Raw genomic sequence first — 24,608 nt, 5'->3', positions numbered from 1 at the left:
ACCAGGGCCTCACGGCCTAAGTAACACAATGTTAAAAGGAAATCTGGAAGACTGGGTGACCTTTATAAAAGTCGTCTTTGATAAAGTCTGCAGAACACAACAAATACCCTTTTCGTAGAAGACAGCCACGATCGTGCCCATCTTCAAAAAGGGAAAAAAAGACAAACCTCAAAATGATCGCCCAATTGCGTTACTGGACGTCATAAGCAACATTTTTGGATCCTTCCTTCTTACCAAACTAACCAGCTGGATCACCAACAACGGCTGCTTTGACCCCTTCAAAACAGGCTTCATACGGAATATTGGCACATCAGCACCAGCAAACATCGTGCTTTTAAACATCCTAAAAGCACAGTGCCACCAGTCGAACTTGAAAAGAAGTGACTCTCTTAGGTATCTGTGGTTACTTCTTTGGTTTATTACCATTTACATCTTATACGTAAATTACAGGACAAGAAACACTGGCACACCCATCACCCAAGGAAGGATCTTCCAACTGCCTGACCTGGGAACATTCAGCAAACATTCTACCATTCACAACCAAACACTCCGGATGACATCACAGCATTCCACCATGCAAACCAAGCACTACACAACACATCGCCTTCCCTTAAAACATTACACATTCAGCACCCACATGCAGCCTGAACAGACACACTCATTCATCATTCGACAACAGGCGCTACATAACACATCTTTCCGTTTCCCTTTCGCAGCACACACACACATATACAGACAAGAGGATAGGCCCATAAGCATCTCATTGCTCAGCACACACACACACCCTGTTTAGAGAGTGGGCAACTCTGAAAACATGAAAACATGGAGAGGCGTCGCTCCCCTTTTTTGATAGGTTTTATAACCCAAAAGTTTTCTCAACTCGGAAGGCGTCCCTCCCTCGGTAACCATTAGCTAGAATGCCACTCTGATGCAGCATCTAGCTTACCATACTTTAAACCTGGCATGACTCTCACACGCCCATCCATTCCAACCATATAATTACCCTAGCGTGAACACTTACACACCATCCGACCCGACCCATCATGTCTCACATACCACTGCTTTGCTAGACATGACCCGCACACCTCAGGACTCACTAGGTATCACACATACGCCATTTAAACTAACCACGTTTGTTCTACCAGGCATAACTCACACCCCAATTCCGTACTGACCATGGCACCATACACAAGCCATTCAGTCTGACCATAGTGTTGTGCTGGCGTGACACAGACACCATCCGTACTGACCATGGCATCATACACATGCCATTCAGACCTGTCAAACTTAGACATGGAGAGACGCATTACCCAGCACATTCATAGACCTGTCTCATCACTATTTTACCCTTTATGCACATACCTTTTACCTATGCATAAACATATGACAATAATGAATTCTAACACGAAATTCCATGTCATATATAACAAACCAAGATCATAAAACGTGAAACATAGGCCGTCCTAAACTAAAATGTCCATAACCTGTCCAGGTTCCAAACCATACTAATCATGACCTAAAAGTCCATGTTGCAACTGTTGCAACGTAAATGTTTCATTAACCTAAAAGTCCATGTTGCAATGCAACCTACCAGCTGCAATTCCTCAAAAGATTATAACTATATAGGCAACACGACAACCAAACCTATAATGTACAGCATATGCACTCACGTTCGCAGTTTAAACAGTTTAAACATTACCATATTGCATTTTCCCACCTTCACATACATTTTCAATGCTGCTTCCCTAACAGTCTGTAGTCCACAATCCTGCAATTTCCCAAACATGCCTATACTTTTGCCAACATATTTTATGCTTTTCATTAACCGTACCCATACTCATAAGTCAAAGGATACCAACTCCACGCTTGACACTTCAAAAGAAGCTTCCATCATACCGCACTATGATGAAGTCAAAGCCCTTAATGGCTGCTGGGTCCGCACGGCTGTAGGGTATTTTGTGGAGATTTGGGGCCTGACGGTATTTTATTACCGCCGAAAAATAACTTAGCAATAATCACTCTTTGTATTCAGATTTGGCCATGTGCAACAATAATACAATGGACATGCATTATTTCAGCACCCAGACCTGCATATTTGGTATACGTGGTTGGTGGTATTTTGGTGAGCATAGTTCCCTTGTTTTATTTGTGGCCCCAATGTCCAGAATCCCTTATCTTTGCTTAGATTTTTCGTGTGATCACTAGAGAGACCTCAGACCTGCATTCTAGGAATACCACATTTTCCAGTGATAGTGTTGGTGTGCCACCATGGGCGAACTCACTGACTTATTTACGACAGAGAGCTATATGTGGTAGTCTTGTGGTAATTTCCACTACCTTATATACGGTAGGGAGCTATGTTCAGAGAGTCTCTCTTCCCGTTGGCTCATGTACCTCCAACAAGCTATGCTACAGTCACTCACAATTATTCATACTGATTTTGACATGCACACATCTGTCTTAAAATGACCATTGCACTGTTTAAAAATCTCCCCACATCATCAGCATTGTAATGGTAAACAATAAACATCACCCGTCTGTTTTCAAATATTTTTCTGTATTATAAAAGTTGTATTTAAACACGATCTCATTCTTTACAGAAATAAAATGGTACAGTCAAAGCATTGTCTGTGACACACTGCAAAGAGAGTGGCGGAGAACAGAACTCAAATTGCAACATTAGCACTTGATTAAGACACACACAGGAATCCTACACTGACTGCATATTACCGTACACACTCAGCTCCCACACTTCTCATTACCTTATCTTTTTAGGTGTTCTCTTTGTGAATGTGGCTCTCTTGGATTAACTGCAGCAAAAAGGAACGCTTGCCTTCTCAAACCGGGGTCATTGCCTGGAATTCTCAGCTTTTGCAGATAGGAATGCCTCAGCCAGTGGAAAGGTCCTTCTTTCAGCTCTCCCCAATCTCGACTGCAGCAGGACACAGGAATCTGCATTCAGTCAGGAGCCCCACAGCCAGGTCTTCTCCCCAGTAGTGCAGAAAATGTCTGCCTGTCTTTTTCCCTGATACTGCCCACTAAAACTTTCCTCTCAGCCCTCTGTATGACGTGTCCCAATGAAATCCATCATCTCTCATCCTCCTACTCTTCAACAATAGCTTCGCTTATACATTTGCAATTGTTGCAAATCTGACTTCCTTCTTCCTGCAGTTACTGTGCACAAAAACACGGAGAATAAGGCAGAGAAGAGAAGAAAAAATCTGCACACGCATTTAAATGGTTTTCAGAGTATGCCTAATTCTGCAGTGGAGAACACATTTTATTAGTGGGTTATGTTAAATAAGGTTTTATTAGTCAGGTTAATTGTTAATAGGTTAGCTGTTAATTTTCAAATGTGTCTCTAGCAATATAGGCATTTCAGGTGAAAAATAGTGTGCATTTTTAAATGAGCACGTGTGCTTTTAACTGTAAAAATAGATTTGCATCTTATATGTTAAAATCGTTTTTGACTGAATAGCCTGTCTTTCCTTGTTAATCTGGTAACCCATATAGCAATGCACCGCACCCTTGTGGTGGTGCTGCAAAAAAATGTGCTACTTGTGCAGTATTACTGTACTCTGTACTGTAACACGCCAAATATCCTTACATATACCCTCCTTTTGTTTTTAGAACTTGGCTATAATCCAAGCCAATTCCTAAAAACAACTTGTTCTATTTTTTTTTACAATATAGCAATCCAACAAAATGAATATTCATGTGCATCAATGAATATTTGCAATCAACATTTCATCTGAGTCCATCAGTCCATAAAATGTTCCACATTTGCCTTCTCAGTGGAAGTGGCATTACTTTAAGTTTAAATTTTCCAAGTCAATTAAAAACAATGAAATAAAACAACTAACTAAAACAAATAAGTAATATAACAAGTTAAAATAAATAATTAAAATAATAAATACGTGGAACTTCATATGCCGGAACTTTTGTTTTGTCTCTTTTGGTATGTCCCGACCAGCGATGTTATTCGGTTCATTCGAGTACTCTTTCATCTTGGCAATCTTGAATCCACAGTAGTCATCTCTTTTGGCATTCCGGTTATTTTGTCTTCACCTCCACCTGGAGGCAGGCATCTTTTGGTCTTCATCCAGGGGACTCCAGGACTCCATCGTCTCCCGTGGCCTCTGATCCCGGAACCTCCGACCAAATAATGTTAATTGTCTAAATCAAAATAGAAAATAAACAGATTAAGTACATAGCACAATACTAACTTCCACCTTTTGCCAAAAATAAAACATGCTTGGTAAAAATATTTCGTTTATATTTTTTTCTGTTTTTTTTTTTCTGAAATCAAATACAAGTTAAAAGAAAACAAGCATATATAAAACAGCATTCAATATTTAATACACTTTCTCTCTGCACACCAACCATGAGCTTCCATTATATGTGCATTTATTTATTTATTTATTTATATTTATTTTATATTATATTTTACATATACTACAGTGTTTATGTGCCATCATAACAATCAACTTTTTAACTTCTTTGTCACTGCCTCCTGATTGTACCCATTTATTTTCTCTTTTTGTGTTCAAGTGATTTTATCTGTTTCTACATGCTCAAGCCGCCTGATCTCATGTCTGGGATGGCATGGTTTGATTTGATTTACATGGACAAACTGCTCTATTGCTGTTTCACCTTCATTTTTCAAAATTTTATACACTACAGGAGAAACCTTATCTATAATTCGAAATGGCCCCTGCCAGGCTGCTAGAAATTTAGAATTTTTCTGTTTACTTTTTCCAAAATGAAACTTGTACACCTGATCCCCTACATTGTATTCCTTTACTGATGTCTGTTTGTCATAATATGACTTAGCACTGTCAGCAGCCCTTTCCAGATTTCTCTGCACAAAAGCAAATGCATGTTGCAAATGCCTCCTCAGTTCATCAATATATTCATGAACCGTGGATGCACTCACTAGAGTTTGCTCATGTGTTCTGTATAGTAGGTGTTGTGGTAACACCATTTTCCTACCTGTCAAGACCTCATGGGGGCTAACACCTGTTGCTTTGGCAGGAGTCGACCTGATTGCCATCAGAACCAACGGTAAACGTAAATCCCAGCTGGAACCTGCTTCTGCCACAAATTTCTTTAAAATATCCACAACAGACCTATTGCTTCTTTCAACTGTACCTGAAGACGCCGCCCGATATGCGATATGTAGTTTCCTTTTCACACCTAGTATTTGCCATACCTTACTCATTAGAGTACTTGTGAAATGACTTCCTCTGTCTGACTCAATTCTTTGTGGCAACCCAAACCTTGAGAACACATGGTTCACCAGTAATGTGGCTGCTGTTTGCGCACTACAATCTGGTGCAGGAATGCACTCAATCCACTTCGACATCAAACATACCACACTCAAAATATAACGGTGTCCCCTGCTCGACCTTTTTAAAGGACCTACATAGTCTATTTGCAAATCTGACCATGGGAGAGTTAGGCCTCTTTTCATCAATGGTGCTCTATGCATTGGTGAAGCAGGTTTAAATTGGGCGCATACTAGACATCCTCTAGTATATAATTCCACATCTTGGGACATATGAGGCCAGTAAGCATAATCTTTTAGTATTTCTAATGTTTTTTGTGAACCTCTATGGCCTGCAGTTATGGCATCATGTGCATGGTGTAGCATTAGTCCTCTGAATGAAAGGGGTACTACCCACTGTATTTGTCCTGTTATGGACTCTCTAATCATGAGTCCATCCTGTAATCTGATTCGTGTTTTGTTCTTTAATAACACCCTCAACTCTTCTTTTCCCATGCAATCTTTTTCTGTTAAAGGATTTTGTTCAGGATCTATCAAATGATTATAATAGATTCCCAAAATTTGATCATTCTTTTGTGCCTCAATCAAATCTTGGTCTGGCGTGTCATGACTCCACTGCACCACTGGTTGATCTACCTCCTTTGGTGCTTTAGAACGTGTGACTGCATCAATTTGTATTTCACCCATTAAATAATCAATAGGTAGCAATTCTCCCATCACAGCCCCAATCTTAGCCAGATGGTCTGCCTTATCATTTCCCTCCTTATCCTCTCCTGGTGTTTTTAAATGCCCACAAATTTTTCTCCAGTATATTGTTAAATTATTTTCTGACACCAATTTGTCTATGGCTTGTATCATTTTTCCATGTTTAAGTGGTTTTTTGTTGTATGTAACCATGCCTCTTGCTTTCCAACCAGGCAAATACTCCACAAAGCTATTCCGTGCATAGTCAGAATCAGTCACCAGGACAATTTCACTGAACTTTTTATCAACTGCAGTAGCAATTGCTTTATAGATGGCGGCCAATTCCGCCACCTGACTGCTCCTATCCCCAATTCTCATCCCTATACTGGGGACGCCTTCACATTTCAACCAGACATTTCCTATTCCTGCCACTAATTGTTTATTACTGTCATTTTCAATGTGAAAAGCACAACCATCCACATATACAGTTGGCAAATCCTTGCATGTTTTTTCATCAAAAGCTTTGTGTGGTGATTGTTCAAATTCCTGTAAACTAGCTTCCACATCCATTTCATTTGTTATTTGTTCAGCTGCACAGTCATGTAAGTCAGCTAACCCTTGAGCAATTGGGCTCTTTTTATTTTGTCCATATCTTACTTCTACGGGAAAACCTTGTAATGCCAGCGTCCATGAAGTGATTCTGGATTGCGCTAGATTGCCTGATCTAATTCTTTTACTCTCTAAAAATTGCAAAGGTTGATGATTTGTTTCAATAATCACCTTTTCTCCCTGAACAATGGGGCGAAAATGTTGTAGCGCCCACACAGTGGTTAATAGGGCCTTCTCACATTCATTAAATTTCATTTCAACTTGGGAAAATGCCTTACTTGCATATGCAATGGTTTTGTGATTCAAATCGTGTTTTTGTGATAACACTGCTGACATACAATGTTCAGAAAAGCCTATTTCTATAAAGAAATCCCTGTCCTTTATGGGGTATGCTAAACATGGTGCCTTTACAAGACATTCCTTCAATCTAGCCACTGCATCAGACTGCTCTCTTTCCCATCTCCAGGGAGTATTTAGTTTAAGCAGTTTAGTCAATGGTTGAGTGATTTCTGCATAATTCTCAATGAACTTTCTGTTATAGCCTGTCATCCCTAATAAACTTTTTACTCCTTTCACATTTTTAGGATCTTTTAATCTTTGTATGGCCTCTATTTTCTTCCTTTGTGGATTTAGCCCATGTTCAGTCACTTCATGCCCTAGAAAGTTCACTTTTTTCTTGCACCATTGTGCTTTTTGCAAAGATACTTTGGCGCCTGCTTTCTGCAATTGGCCAAGCACATGTCTTATTTCATCAAAATGGCTTTTAAGGTTTTCATTTTTTATCAGGACATCATCCACATAAACTATTGTTCCTCTTTCCGCTGCATCCGGCATGGCCTTTCTCAAAAATATGCCAAATTCACTCCCACTATTGATGTACCCGAACGGAGCTCTAAGCCAGGCATATTGAGTCCTGTCAAATGTAAAGGAAAATAAGTGTTGTATCTCCTCTGCCAATGGCACACACCAATATCCAGATGTGAGATCTAACGTGGTAAATACATTTGAACCATGTATCTGAGCTAGGTCCTGATCAATGAATGGTAGTGGCCATCTAGATACTGGTACTCTTTTATTTAACTCTCTTAAGTCTGCACACAGCCGCCATTGACCATTTGGCTTTAACACACCTAAAATAGGCGTATTGGATGTGCTATGAATGGGCCTAATTATTCCCCGTGATTCCAAATTTTTAATAATCTCTGCCAATGATTCTAAACATGCCAGCGGTAGTCTATACTGGCGTACAAACACTGGATTTCTGCTACAACCTTCTGGTAGTGTGGCCACATGTAAATCAGTTAAACCACAATCATAAGCATCTTTTGCAAATACATCCTTAAACTCCATAAATATTTCCCTCAGATTGCGTCGATCCTCATCGCTGCCACATGCATCCGCTAAGGAGATCTGCTCTTCTACCATTCTGGAAAATTCTGGAAACTCTTCTGGTAAAGGAATCTCAGCGCTTTCCTCTAACTGTGTGGCTGTGTCTTTTTGTAGAGCTGCCACTTTTAAATATTTTGGCATATCAGCTTCCACTTCAATGGGCTGATTTCCTGTTTCATTTTCATTTAAATTAAATATTATGCAATCCTCTTGATGGCAGCACACTGTCTCATTTGAATCATAAGGATACACAGAATGAATTTTAAATATTCCTTTGGGCTGAGAGTCCAGGTGTTCTGGCTACTCGCCCTTGGCATCTACATATTTTTCAGGAATATTCCCAATCACCATGTTATTTAAATCTGCCGTATAATGTGATTTTTGTATGGCCATTCCTAATGGGGAGTTTTCCTCTAAATGAATATCCTGACAACCTTTATTATTTACCATGATTTTTACAGATCCCTCACCAATGTCTACCAATGGAATGTATTCATAATCCAGGCCTTGCTGTTTTATGGATTCATTCAGGCATACAAATGCATCAGAGCCTTTCATCTGCTGCCCATTTTTGCATTTCAGTGTTATTGCAAACTGTTTTGTAAATGCAGGAATAATAGTATCTTTCCTTATTTGTAATTCGATGGCATAAGGAACCAGTTGTGCACAATGATAAGCCCTTCTTTTGTCTTCAAATTCAGGTGCCGGCCCACCTAGGCGTGACCATATTTTTTGATTAAGGAAATCTAACACCATACACATTCTGTGCATGATGTCATTGCCCATGTAAAATTCATTTTGTGCTCCATTCACTATCCATACACTATGGTAAATTGTTTTCTGCCCAATGCTAATTTTAAGCATGCATCTGCCTGCAATTCGGTTTTCAAAGTCTGGACTGTCCAACCCAGAAACATATTGGTTTTTAATCCTAAATTTCGGGATTTCTTCCCTCTCCATAATTCTTTGCAACAATTTCTCATTAATGAAACTCCTTTCAAGTTCAAGCGCTAAAGTGGCTTTTATTGTTTTAAGATAATCATTTATACCAACGTGAACCCATGGTTGCTCATCTTCCATGTGTATTTCTGCCAGAGTGGTAATGTGTTTTTCTGAATCTGTTTTAGGAACAATATTCTGTTTGCATGTTTTCTCTTTTAAATAGAAACGTAATGTGTGCTCATCTATGGCAGTCTGCCAATCTTTCCTTGGGTCCAAGTATATTTGTACACGTATTTTTTCATTGTCGCTCTGATCTTTGTCTTGACACATTAATATAACAGTGACACTAGGTATGCAGCTATTCTGGAGATATACCTCCACAGCATCATTTGTTTTGGCAACGGTGTGACATTCTTTTATATTGCTGTTTTGTGATTTTAGTTTCTTAGGCCTCAATGGTTTTTTGGTTAAGGACCACAGCACTCCATTCACCCCATCTATGAGAGGAGACAATCTTTTCAGGCAATCTGTCCCCATCAGAAATGGAATTTCACAAATAGATGTGATCAATACCTCTTGTTTCATTCTGTGCTTTCCTATTTTTATGTCAACCTCAGTTACACCTATGATGGGCACCTCCTCCCCATTAAAGTTATGCACTGGGCCTTGATTTTCCTTCACTGTGATCTGACTCTGTGGAGGCCTCCCTTCATTGATACTCTTTACCAGCTCCTTGGACATAATTGTGGCCTGTGCGCCAGTGTCAATCATAGCAAAGGTGTGGCATTTTTCTTCTACAGTGATGGGTGCATAATAACTGTCCTCAACTTCCTCTAATACACATAAGAAATGTGAATTCTTACTGATTTCAGGGCTCACCTTTCTCAGGTCTTTTTCACTTTTGGCTAAGCACATTGGTAAATGAAAAGACATTTTTCCCTCCTTTTTACCCATTTCTGTGCGAGATATTTTATTCATTTCTCCATGTTCAGAGGTTTTTTGGAGTGTGGCCACTGTTCGCCCATCCATCTGGGTAACATCAGAGACCCCATTACAATCCTCCAACTGAACATGTGTAACAACATCATTCAGCAATTTGTCATTTTTTAATTCTGTGCATTTGTGATCATTTAGTGTAATACCAGCCCTTTCAGCCTCTTCAAAAATATGTGGCTCAAAGAATTCTTCAGGTGATTGACTTGTACCCTCCTTGTGAGTATTTCCTTTTTCTGTCTGTGTTTGGTCATTGTTTTGATTGCCCAGGGAAGGAGCTATGGCATCCCCACTTACTCCCTGTTCACTGGTATTCCCCATGCATGAGTCATTTTTCTTAAATCTGTTCCTTTGTTCTTTTGGAATTCCTAATGTTTCTTTTTCATTTGTGCAAATCTTTACTGTTTTATTTAGCTCTAAGTTAAACCGTACCTCTTTTTTAGAAGTATTTGCACTTTCTGTCACAATTTCATTTACTGGTACTTTCATTTTTAATCCATTAGGCATCTCAGAGTCGTTATGCAAAATTATATCAGAGCAATCTGTCATTTTGGCACTGCAGTTATCATGAGTACTTAGTCACTTTTCGGAAGCCCCCCGGTCATTGCTATGGCCATCAGCCCCCTCTTTGGAAGGTTGTTTTTGCGCTGTATAGAGCTTTCCTATTTGCTCAGCTAACATTTTCACTTGGGCCTCAAGGCACTGGAACCTTTCCATCTCTCTAGGATCCTCTTTCTGTGGCCTAGGTCGATATTGGTTGTTTTCCCCCTGATTGGATCTATTCTGATACCTCTCAGGTGATTGATACCGGTTGGGATGGTTTCTGAACTCTTGATTCATTTGTGGAGGGGAGCGGGTTGCACCCATCCTTTGATGTACTGGCGTGGACTGTAGTTCACATTTTGCCTCATGTCCTGTCTCTCAGATTGTGGGTACTGGCCCCTATGTTGATTTCCATTATCAGTAAATCGATCCACATATCGGGGCCTATCCTGATTACCATATATCATGGTGTTGGGATCAAACCTACTCTGTGTCCCCAATGACTGGTAGGGACCATCATTTCTTTGATCTTGATTTTGTCTCTGGTTATTGTTCATACCTGCCATATCAGACCGGTATCTTACCCGGGGTCTATCCCCTAAGTACCTAGGGCTGATGTAGCTCTCTCTATTACTAGGATCATGTGTTTGGAATATTGGTACAGGAAATGGCGATCTTTGTTGATTACCCCTTTGTTCAGGTGTCACATTATTTTTACCTTGACTTTGAGCAGACTCAAGGGACATTTTGGCTGACCTGATTTCCATTACTGTGGCTGAGGGTTCTTTAGATTTATGCCTGGTATCTTTCATTTTATCACTTTCTCTACCCTGACAATAGAATACCTCATATAGCTTTGTGCTTTGATGTACAATCCATTCAAGGGACTTGTCACGGTCAAATTCACGGACCAATTGGGATATGATGTCTTTCTGTAGCCCATAGAAGTATGTAGTTTTAAACTCATTGGAATTTGAGTCAAAAGATACATCAAAGCGAGAGAATGCTCTTTTTAAGTCTTGTAAAAATTGGCGAGGGGATGTATTAGGTCCAGCAATAATTGTGTACGCGACTTTCTTTGCCTCCTGCAATGACTGAAAAGGAGAAAAATGACGCCTAATTTCTTTTTCAAACTCCAGCCATGTCATATTCTGCTGTTCATTTAATCCCCTTATGATGCTGGCCGTCGGGGCATCTAAAGTTAAATGAAAATATTGTCTGTACTGTTCCTTAGGTATCTGGAGTGCTTTAAAAATGTCATGCACCGCTTCTAAGTGATCCTCAATGCAGCATTCACCTCCCTTTTTAAATGGTTTGATCAGGGCTTTAATGGATTTCATTATTTTTATGGGGCTACTTGTTGCAATACATGGAATTGCACTATTTTGTGAGTCAATCCTGTTTTCAGGTGTATGAGATTGGTGACTGCCCCCAATGGGAGTATCAAATCCCCCAAGGGCGCTGCAACCAAGTTCAGTCACCGGCCCAGTCACTGGGGCACTAGCTCTTTGGGCAGAGCTAGAATTCACCTCCACTCCATTGAATGTGGTACCCTGCCGCCTCTCTTGGGACCTGGGAATGCACATTTGCTGTTCTAAGTCCTTACACTTTTTAAGGAGTCTGGTTGCTTCATTCTGCAAATAATTATTTTCATCGCTCATTTTATTAATCGCCTCCTGCATGTCGCACATTTGCATTTGGCATTCATTGAACTCTTTATTTCTTTTGTCTCTTTCTTGAATCATTTTAATCATTTCTTGTTCTGCACTCTGGAGATCACCTTCTTTTTCACAATGTTCTTTTTGTAAAATCTGCATTTCTGAAACAACCTCATCTTTATCCTGCCTAATGTGATCCACTAAGGCTTTTAAGTGTGCCAATTCTTGCTCACTATCTTCAAATTGTTTCTTGCTTTTGGATAACTGAGTATCAAAGTCTCTGCATTTTAATTGCATGTCTTTTTGGCATACATCCAATTCTGCTCTCAACATTTCCTGATTTTTACTTGCCCCCTCTAATTCAGTCTTTAACCTGTTAATTAGCTGAGTATCATTTTCTTGCATTCGCAGGGACTTGTTTAAAATAAACCATATTTTGCCGCATAGCCGTATTAAACAGTCTTTCTCTGCATTTTTATCGGCTGCATTCAATAATCTTGTAAGGCAGACCTGAATTATGCTGCCTTCTGCAAAAATATTGTCTAGTTTTTCTTTCTGCACCTCACCCTGGATGCGGTTACTCCATTCTAACGTGCTCTTCGAAGACCAATTCCCATGTGCAAATAACTTTGCCTCTAAATATTGCACTAGATCTGAGAATGTGGTTTCCCTTTGTGACATTCTGAAATTCGTTTTTAGTGGCACTCTGCTATTATAAAATGGGTTCCCTTTAATGTGCAAATGGCAGTGTGAGACACGCTTGCCACGCCCAGTAGGTACTCTATGATCACTTTCCCGGCCTGCAACGCACCATAAATATGTAGGGTATTTTGTGGAGATTTGGGGCCTGACGGTATTTTATTACCACCGAAAAATAACTTAGCAATAATCACTCTTTGTATTCAGATTTGGCCATGTGCAACAATAATACAATGGACATGCATTATTTCAGCACCCAGACCTGCATATTTGGTATACGTGGTTGGTGGTATTTTGGTGAGCATAGTTCCCTTGTTTTATTTGTGGCCCCAATGTCCAGAATCCCTTATCTTTGCTTAGATTTTTCGTGTGATCACTAGAGAGACCTCAGACCTGCATTCTAGGAATACCACATTTTCCAGTGATAGTGTTGGTGTGCCACCATGGGCGAACTCACTGACTTATTTACGACAGAGAGCTATATGTGGTAGTCTTGTGGTAATTTCCACTACCTTATATACGGTAGGGAGCTATGTTCAGAGAGTCTCTCTTCCCGTTGGCTCATGTACCTCCAACAAGCTATGCTACAGTCACTCACAATTATTCATACTGATTTTGACATGCACACATCTGTCTTAAAATGACCATTGCACTGTTTAAAAATCTCCCCACATCATCAGCATTGTAATGGTAAACAATAAACATCACCCGTCTGTTTTCAAATATTTTTCTGTATTATAAAAGTTGTATTTAAACACGATCTCATTCTTTACAGAAATAAAATGGTACAGTCAAAGCATTGTCTGTGACACACTGCAAAGAGAGTGGCGGAGAACAGAACTCAAATTGCAACATTAGCACTTGATTAAGACACGCACAGGAATCCTACACTGACTGCATATTACCGTACACACTCAGCTCCCACACTTCTCATTACCTTATCTTTTTAGGTGTTCTCTTTGTGAATGTGGCTCTCTTGGATTAACTGCAGCAAAAAGGAACGCTTGCCTTCTCAAACCGGGGTCATTGCCTGGAATTCTCAGCTTTTGCAGATAGGAATGCCTCAGCCAGTGGAAAGGTCCTTCTTTCAGCTCTCCCCAATCTCGACTGCAGCAGGACACAGGAATCTGCATTCAGTCAGGAGCCCCACAGCCAGGTCTTCTCCCCAGTAGTGCAGAAAATGTCTGCCTGTCTTTTTCCCTGATACTGCCCACTAAAACTTTCCTCTCAGCCCTCTGTATGACGTGTCCCAATGAAATCCATCATCTCTCATCCTCCTACTCTTCAACAATAGCTTCGCTTATACATTTGCAATTGTTGCAAATCTGACTTCCTTCTTCCTGCAGTTACTGTGCACAAAAACACGGAGAATCAGGCAGAGAAGAGAAGAAAAAATCTGCACACGCATTTAAATGGTTTTCAGAGTATGCCTAATTCTGCAGTGGAGAACACATTTTATTAGTGGGTTATGTTAAATAAGGTTTTATTAGTCAGGTTAATTGTTAATAGGTTAGCTGTTAATTTTCAAATGTGTCTCTAGCAATATAGGCATTTCAGGTGAAAAATAGTGTGCATTTTTAAATGAGCACGTGTGCTTTTAACTGTAAAAATAGATTTGCATCTTATATGTTAAAATCGTTTTTGACTGAATAGCCTGTCTTTCCTTGTTAATCTGGTAACCCATATAGCAATGCACCGCACCCTTGTGGTGGTGCTGCAAAAAAATGTGCTACTTGTGCAGTATTACTGTACTCTGTACTGTAACACGCCAAATATCCTTACACGGCTCACAGCTTCCAACCCTTCTCCTGGGAATAAAATAAGATCCTGATGCGACTTCATTGGGCACATAGATCTGTCCCACATCGGACTCTGGACGACAACCCGTATCACCGTATCAGCCGCTGTTATCCCTTTGACCGTTCCACTGGGTAACCAAGTTTGGGGCGGCTCCCGTCCGTCACAGCATTGAGGGCTTCCCATAGACTGCATATAGATTGCCCCACTGCTTGCCCCTCTGACATTCTGCTGACACAAGCATTACTCCACCACACTGTCGGAGCCAATGTTGGGCTTGCATGACCAGGGCTCGAAGTGCATGACTGGGGAACTTCCTGATCATGTCAGCAGCCACGTTGTGAGGTGCTTTACTTGCACATCAAACAGCTGCTTCCCACTACGCCGATACGCACAGAACTGTAACTGCGTATTGCACCCAGGTGACGGGCACATCCATTCTTTTGAACACTTGAAAGTGTTCCACCAGATCGCCAATTCCCTCTGCAATTCGGATTACGTCACTACTCACTCGGTGGACGCAGGCTGATAAAGAGCTCTGTTACTCAATCGACAAACGCCTGCAGTAAACTTTGGACTTGTTTCCCTTAAGTATGTACCCAAAAATGTCCCAAAAACGCACCGAGCAGGACCACAGCTCATCTTTCTCTGCACTCTGTGTCACCATGCATGTGTCCCAAACGTTCCTATAAGCAAGGGATTCCGCTCCTATTTTTTTTTCTTTTTCCGCTTCAAAACACAGAACCAGACCAGTTCAATGAGACTTTCAGCTTCTGGGTACCACGCAAGTTCCTCCCCTTTCTCCTTTCACCTTTCAGGAAGTTTTCAATTTGCATTGGATCCATCTCCTTCAGAACAGTTATGGCCTCCTGCCCCTTCTCCTTTCCCAATGGCAGGGACCAACATTAAACCCCGCTGGGCTTGACAGATTAGTTCTGAGGACCTACCCCTCTTCCGCCATGGGTGATGAGTGTTGCTCCTTACTTGTTTGGGGGCAGTGTTGTCCTCTTCTCTTGTCCTTCTGCACCTCCAGCAGCAGATTTCCAGCTCTGATTCCTTTCCTTAGACGTGGGGTCTTCTTCTTTCGGACCACCTCGTCGCCAATGAAAAGAAGTGACTCTCTTAGGTATCTGTGGTTACTTCTTTGGTTTATTACTATTTCTTAGGTTACATCTTATAAGTAAATTACAGGACAAGAAACACTGGCACACCCATCACCCAGGCAAGGATCTTCCAACTGCCTGGGCTGGGAACATTCAGAAAACATTCTACCATTCACAAAAAAACACTCCGGATGACATCACCACATTCCACCATGCAAACCAAGCACTACACAACAGAACTCCAGAATATACATCATTTATGTAGACTTAAATCAAGCCTTTGATAAGGTAAACAGACAATGACTCTGGCAAAAACTCCAGAAGCAAAATTGCCCGCAATAAATTCTGTACCCATTAATACAACTACACTCTGACACCTGGATCAGATTTGTCTAAACAGAGGAGGCCTCTTAAGTACTTCAATTCCAACCTGGAGGGGGGTCAAACTGGGCTGGCCCCTGGCCCCTGCCATGTACAACTTTTACATTGCTGACCTCCCCGACTTCGAACCATTAATAAGGTCCTTTCTGCCCAAATTGGGGAAAATCAAACTAGCAAGATTCCTCTACACAGATGATGTGATCATGATCGATCAAACTGCAGTAGGCCTCCAAAGGCAACTAGACAGCCTCCACCGCTACTAACTTCTACAGGAACAAGGTGATTCCGACCATAACATATGGAGCGGAAGGCTTAATCCACATGCAGTTAGAAATATGGTCGACATTGGAAGGCAAATTCTGGCGATCCGTCTTAAATTTACCAAACTCAGCTGGAACTGTCAGAATCAGAAATGAGTTAGCCCTAACTTCACTGGAAGCGATCATGGAATGGAAGGCATTACATTTATATTGGAAAACATTTCCCCCTTTCTGCGCATCAATATTCAAAGTGATCCACAACAAAATTTCGAAAACTTCAAAGAAGACCTTAAATACGTTGGTCAGCAATTGCAAAAAACACTTGTGGAAGTTAGCTGCTCAGAAAGAGACCTGGTGTCTGAGAATCAGGAAAAAGCTCTATGAACTTGACTTGATTAAAACAACTGAGAAATCAAGTCAAAGCAGTTTAGCGGCGAACCTGCCTCCAATCCCAACAAAATTGAACCATCCGAGAGGCTACCTGAAGAGATTTCCGGACAGGTCATTCAGAGACACCTTCCTCAGAATGAGACTAAACCTGCTAAAGACCAACAAAACCAATTACATCCAAGGTAGATCTGCCTCCAAAACCTGTAGTTTCTGTGCATCAACTGAAGAGACTGAGTCGATTAAGCACGTATTGATGACCTGCAAGAGATGGGAACCCATGAGAGAGTTTCACTTGACCCCAATATTGAACAGCCATACAGCAATGGACACAGAGGATTGTTGGAGGACACTCATTTGTGGAGAGCAAACTAAAATAACTATCGCCCTGGTGTCCGTGATGAAGTCTATCATTTCAAAACTGCCTAATACTTAGACGTTCAGGAGACCTTGAAGAAAGACACTTCTTTCATTATTCCTTTCCTTTCTTCTAACAGTTCTTCTTTCTTTTTGCCTGGATGAAGTGGAGGTAGTGAAACTAAATGTTTCTCTCTTTTGAAAAAATTGTTAATTCAGTTGACTCAAATAAATAAATTAAATGATTTGAACATTGTACAATGTCCTTGCTGATGTCTGTGGGGCACATCATTCGTCAGACTGGGTGTGAATGTCTCGCCCCTTGCCATCTCAGGCCATTTTGTATATTGGGCATTGCCAAAGAATTGGAAACATGTGTTTTTTGACTGATCAGCACAATCACATAATTGAGGGGCGGTGTGGGAAGGTTTGTGACGTCATGAGGGGTGTTCATGTGATTTCTTTGCAAAAGAAATGGTCTATCCAATCATGGTCACTTAACATATACATATAGGGGACTGACATAGTTCCATCAATCAGCTTCCGTGACTTGCCCTGGAAATGTAACTAACATGTCTGATAATTATGCAGTCTGGGTATAAAATGTTTTGCGGCAGTGGGCGGCTTTGACAGATCATTTAATTCAGTTCAGTTCCATGGGCTGTCTGAACTGTGCTTCCCAGCTGTTTGGGTCCACTAAATGTGCGTTACTTCTTGCTTGGTGTTCGCTCCTTTTTTGGATTGGGTTTAAGTTCCTGCGATTACTTTTACTGAAGGTCCCCTTTAACAGTGTGCGGGTAGCAGGTGAAAGGGCCTCTACTATTATGAACATTAGGCCCAGTCCAAATGTGTAAGATTCCACTGTGGTAAACCGAGAGGCTTTTGCCAGATTTCCTTTGGGGACTACTGTGTTGACTGTGGTGCCCTCTCTCAACTTCTGAGTAATGCCTGTCATTGAAGCTGTGGATAGTGAAGTGGAAAGGACATCAGTCAAAGGGTTCCTAGAGGAGTTCTGTCAGAGATTAGACTCCAAGAGTTAGGTCCTGAGAGACACTCTACAGACCATTCAGGCACTAGAATCAGGCTGCCTTAGACAAGTCTAAGGGGAAGCCTAAGCAGAAAGGGAAACACAAGGTTAGAGAAAAAAGAAAACAGAGGTGTAGAGGTAACACAGATATTCCCCCTGCCCTACCTACAATGGAAGTTGAGGTAGTTGGCCAAGTCCCAGAACCTGACACGGAAGAGGGACTGCCAGAAACTCTCCATTCCCATGGGTATCTTAAACTGCCAAGCTTGCATGTAGAAGAGGAAATCCCTAAGGTAGAGATTAGTAAAAGCACCATCCATCACTAAAATGCCTATAGAGAACGGTGTGCTTCCAATTGGAAAGTGAACCTACTGTGAAGCAAAATTCCAATTGGAAAGTGGGTTACCAGTGTGTAACCCACAGAGCCCACACAAGGAGACAATAATAGGTTGGTGGTATCCCCATGAAGTGTGGCCCTACTTCCTGCAGTTGGTACATTAAGTTCCCCTTGCAGTTCGTCCTGACACCATGGTAACTAAAGTGTGCTCACCCATGTAATCTTGCTGGTCCATGATGGGGTACCCAGAACAAACCCACTGTAGGAGTTTTACTTCTTGTCAGCAGTCTGTTAGAGGAGGAACAGGAATTCCGAATCACAGGCTCCACTACCAGTAGTGGACCCATCCTTTAAAGAGACATAGGGCCTCATTACGACCCTGGCACTAAGTGTTTAACGGCGCTGTAAAAGGCTGTGGCGCCGTTAAACACTTAGCGTCTTACTACGAGGTCCCTTTGCAGGACCCGACCTTAACGGCTGGTCTACACTAGCCGTTAAAGTAGGGACCAGCAAAGGGACCTTGGTGCTAAGTATGGTACCGCAATTTGCGGTACCGTACTTAGCGCCTTCACCATTCCCATAGAGCCCTATGGGGCGAAAATGGGAATGGGGAAGAGCCATGATTCAATGGGGAATTACCACCCTGCCAACCTTGGAATGGGGTGGTAATTCCCCATTGAACCATGGCGGACACGTTACAACACCGGCACCAACCATGGTGCTAATAGCGCCATGGTTTAGCGCTGGTGTTGTAATGCGGCCCATAGTCTAACTTTGTTCAGCTTTACTGAAAATTGTTTCCAGCGGTACCTTTCCTCAATAATTTGTGCCTAATCCAGGCAGCATCTTCAAGTTCAGTTATAGCCAGACCCTGTGGAAGGAAGATGAAGCAACATATAATTGGTAGCTCAACGGTCCCCCACAATCAGTTGGTCTGAGTGAGAATTCTTGTGAACTCTCCAAAGTTTGATTGGAGCCCTTAGGGAGCCGCAAAGAAGTCAGCAGGACCTTCTTTTAACATACCTTTTGTTAAAATCCCTGAAAATTAGTTAATGATCTGGGCTTTACCAAGATGAAACACTCAGTAATGTAAATGATTCACTGGGTCTTAAAAGATCTAGAAAGGCTTCCAGTGAGTTCCCATGGATAGTGTGAAGGATTTCATTTTAGGGACAAAATAGGCGCCCTGCTCCTGGTTTCAGAAAAGAAGACATAGAAATCTAAGTCTCCCCCTATCCTGATCCATGGAAGCCCTTCTTATGGCTACATTGAAGGTGACCTAGTGGCCCCTCAAATAACTCTACAACAGCAAGGTGAGGGGGAAACTTTGCCAAGGTCATTTTCACCTTGTTGTCCCTAATTCCAGGCTTTACAAATTGGTGTGAGCAGGACTTTGTCACTGAAGTGGGTGGACTTACCAAGTTTAGGAGTTGTGGTTGTTCAGACCAAGTAAGAGCTGACATTAAGGTTGAAGTCAACACAATTTTGGATTTTGGGGTGATTGAGTACTCTAGCTGTCTTTGGTCCACTCAGTTGTTCTAGTGCTACAATCAGGTAGCTCTAATTTGAGATTCTGCATGGACTACAGAGCTGTGAATGCTGTCCCCAAAACAGATATTCACCCTGTTCCACAAACAGATGAGTTGGTGGACAGGCTGGGTGCTTCTGAGTAACTTACTCACTGCAGGGTATTGGCAAATATCTCTGACAGAGAATGCAAAAGAGAAGACAGCATTTTAAACACCTGAATGACTTTACCAGATCAGTCCAATGCCTTTTGGGTTGAAGAATGCACCTGCCACATTCTAAAGGTTGGTCAACCATGTTCTGAATGGGTTGGATGAATTCTACATTGCATATCTGGATGATATAGCAGTCTTCAGCTTCAACTTGGAAGGAACATTTTACACACCGGTAGATTGTGTTACAGGCTCTTCAGAAGGCCACCTGACCATAAAGGCTACCAAGTGACAGATTGGTCAGTGTTCAGTGGTCTACCTTGGGCATGAGGTTGGTGGGGGCAAGACTATGCTGCTTCCCAGCAAAGTACAGACTGTACAAACTGGGAAACCCCCACTAGCCAAAACCAAGTGTGATATTTCCTGTGACTCACTGGGTATTACAGAACAATTATGGCAGTCTACGGTGCCATAGCTTCCCTTCTTACTGCCCTCGCTACTGCAAAGAAACTTAAGAACATTTCTTGGTCTGAGAAGTGTGAGAAGGCCTCCCAGGGCCCGATGGATTCCCTTTTTCAGACCCACACTCTCAGGGCACCTGATGATCACATACCTTTCTTTGTGCATACAGATGCCTCTGACACTGGGAAAGGTGCAGTACTATCACAGCTAGATGACAAAGGCAGGGAACAGCCTATATATTTCATCAGTCACCATCTTAAGGAATGAGAGCTCTGGTGGTCTACTGTGGAGAAGGGATGATTTTCGATTGTGTGAAGCCTTAGAAAGCTGAGGACTTAACTCAATGGGACTCACTTCATTGTGCAAACTGACCACAGGCCCTTAAAGTTGATAAACATGAAGGGAGAGAATCCTCAGTTGCTGAGGTGATCTATAGGACTTCAAGCCTTTGACTTCACAATTGAGCATAGGCAAGATTCTCAACATTACAATGATGATGGCCTATCCAGAACGTATAAATGACTGGAACAGGAATCCCATCCAGGGGTTGGATTAGATCCCCATGTCTTAAGTCTTGGGGGAGGAGCGGGGGCCAGTGTTAGGAATGATTTCTATTTATGCAAGTTTCCCCCTTATTCTATGGACTCCCAAACAGTTTTATTTTGTTGTAGACCTTGTCTTGACTTTGTACAGAGAAGTGAACTCTTCAGCTTCACTTCCCGGGCCTTTTTGATCATTTGTCATGGGGCAACTGACTAGTCCTTCACATTGTCAGTAGTAGGAAACTATGTTTCCCTTTTGTTTTTTACATTTCATATTGCATACAGCATCTTCCAATATATTGCAATGGGGATACCTCTGTATCAAAATAATCTTAACCTCTGGCACTGCTCTGGGCAACTCTCCAGACCATCGTTCTTCACCTGCCAAGCCATTACAGAAGGGGAAAGACCATATGCAAATCAGGCTTGGGCCCACCCCCAAAGGGGTAGTCCAGCCCGAACTGCTGGGTCACATCCCTTCTGCACGAGACCACAAGCATCCCCAGACATGTTTCAGCCTAGTTGGGCATCATCAGTGAGGAGTAGCTTGGGTCTCTAGGCCCAGCAGGCACGGGACCCACGTCTGGGCATACCCATCCCACTTGGGGTGACAATAGCAAAACAAAAGAGGTGATGGCTGGAAGGTTTAGAATGAATCTTAACCTCTGGCACTGCTCTGGGCAACCCTCCAGACCATCGTACTTTGCCTGCCAAGCCATTACAGAAGGGGAAAGACCATATGCAAATCAGGCTTGGCCCCACCCCCAAAGGGGTAGTCCACCCCGAACTGCTCGGTCATATCCCTTCTGCACGAGACCACAAGCATCCCCAGACATGTTTCAGCCTTGTTGGGCGTCATCAGTGAGAAGTAGCTTGGGTCTCTAGGCCCAGCAGGCACAGGACCCACGTCTGGGCATACCCGTCCCACTCGGGGTGACAATAGCAAAACAAAAGAGGTGATGGCTGGAAGGTTTAGAATGAATCTTAACCTCTGGCATTCCTCTGGGCAACCCTCCAGACCATCGTTCTTCGCCTGCCAAGCCATTACGTAAGGGGAAAGACCATATGCAAATCAGGCTTGTCCCCACCCCCAAAGGGGTAATCCAGCCCAAACTGCTAGGTCACAAATCTTCTGCACGAGACCACAAACATCCACAGACATGTTTCAGCATTGTTGGGCGTCATCAGTGAGGAGTAGCTTGGGTCTCTAGGCCCAGCAGGCACGGGACCCACGTCTGGGCATACCCGTCCCACTTGGGTTGACAATAGCAAAACAAAGGAGGTGATGGCTGGAAGTTTTAGAATGAATGGGCAACCCTCCAGACCATCGTTCTTTGCCTGTCAAGCCATTACAGAAGAGGAAAGACCTCTGTATCACCATATACTTTTACCAAAGGGATCTTTGGTTAGTTTTTAATGTGCCTAAAGATAAGCTTGTGGCAACAGCTACATTATTTACATGGTATGTGTTATTTCTAGTGTTCACATTCATGTTTACTGTGTATGGCTATTAAACCTGGTCAGTGTCCTAAAATGACGTGCCACTAAATGTTTCACTTGTTCTTTATCCATGTTGTTCTTTGGACTTCTTCCTGCCTTCCCAGATCATACATTCCTTTTAATTGGCATGCATTTGCCGTGAAAGGTGCTGTTTATTCTGGCTAGTGCATGTCCTGTGTGTATGAATCAAAGATGTGGACTGGGACTGTCTTTTCCAAATCCACATACTGTTGTCAGTGAGTCCAGTGTGAATGCATGAGGCAGCCCCACAGTGGTCCCTGATTTGACCACTGTTGGTCTGCATGAGTGGTACAGATCTTTGGTATAGGAGGACTGAGTTGGATCACTCACCTAAATGTTTATAAGAAGAAGAGTCCAGCAGCCATTCCAGTGGATCAGAGGGTCACAGCACTGAAAAAAGTAATCTGGGATCAGCAGCTCGACATGGCTTCACTGGCACTTCAGCAACAGTTGGTCACCAGGCCTCTTTAGGATTCATCCTGGGTCTTCGGTTTTCTGTACAGCTCCACAGGTTATTTGGATCCTCTTCTGTTCTCCTGAAATGTCTGCAGTACTCTTCTTCTTATCCCAAAGTCAGGCACGTGATGCACACCAACAGTGTTCCAATCAGGGACCACAGGGAGTCTCCTGCAAGTATGCATACTAGAGATTCAGGCACCAGTATGTGGATTGGAAGCAGACAATACCTGTGACCGCACACCCAAGCCCTGCACTAACCCATGGAAAGCCAGGCTTTTCCTAGGCAGCGCATGACTATACAAGCATTATCCTGACTTGCCAAGTCAGGAAGAAAGCTGAGAGACAGGTTTGGCCAATGAATGAATGAAAAACCTTGAGGCAGGACTGTTTTTGGACACTAGCCACTACTAGTAGCCAAACGCTGTAAAGCTAACAAAAAATACAGGAAAAAGCTACCGCTGCCAATAGTTTGTCTTTTAGCACATCTTAGGTAAGCAAAACAAACCTTTGGGGTTTAGTCTAGGGTCATACAAAAGAAACTACTTTACAGTGCATTAGAAGATGAATTGTGCAATGGTAGAAAGTTACTTGAGAAAGTAACCAAGTCAAAAGACTCAGGGAAACATAGTTACCCAGTACTGACAGCCTAATGGACCTGTCAATTTCCCCATAACATGTTAGCAAAAACCGATTGTAGTGAAGTTGAAGGCTTCACTTCATGGTAAAAAGTCAGGTCAGTATGAAAAACAGAAGCAACAAGTGTGGGGGTCATAGAATGTGGAGGGTAAATTGCTAAAAGATAAATCTTTCCTAACAATTAGTGAGATTTTGGGCAAGGCTAACGAATTCTGAACCATTGTTCTCGCATTATATTAGGTTAAAGGACTAGTCATCACGCAGGAATGTGTGTTTAGATTGAATATTATGCCCTTTGGCTTGATTTCTGCAGCTGCAGTTTTTCAAAAGGTGATGAAAATTTGCTTTAGTAGCTTTAAAAAGGATTTTGCTTTCAGGATACATTTTGATTGTAGGTGAAGATGATAAGGCACATGATGAGATGCTAAGGAGGGTGTTGTGCACATTACAGGAGAACGGGTTGGCATAGCCTATGGATTAAGTGTATGTTCCATAGGGAGCGTATAGAGTTAATTGGACATGAACTGAGTGAGCATGGGGTTAAACCGAAGAAGATTATTGTGAAAGGTATAAGAAACACTCCCAGGTTGTAAAGCAAAGCAAAGGTGCTGTCCTTTTTATGGTTTACATTTGTAAAACAGAAAAAAAAACTTCTCAGATAAAGCAATAAGGATGCAAAGGAAGAAGGAAAATTGCTACATTTGAGTGGACCAATGATAGTGAAAGGGAGTTTTTAAAGATTAAACAGTTGATATGTTATACTGGCTATCTGGCACAATTTAATACAAGCTTTCAAGCATTCAGTTTGCGGCTTTTGCCTTGATGAAATTGAAGAGGCCAGAGTTAAAGTTCTGTG

The sequence above is a fragment of the Ambystoma mexicanum genome, chromosome 5p, assembly GCF_040938575.1.
Source record: "Ambystoma mexicanum isolate Mex_15411 chromosome 5p, UKY_AmexF1_1, whole genome shotgun sequence".
Classification (NCBI taxonomy): domain Eukaryota; kingdom Metazoa; phylum Chordata; class Amphibia; order Caudata; family Ambystomatidae; genus Ambystoma; species Ambystoma mexicanum.
The sequence above is the reverse complement of the archived record's forward strand: the minus strand, read 5'-3'. Positions refer to the sequence as shown.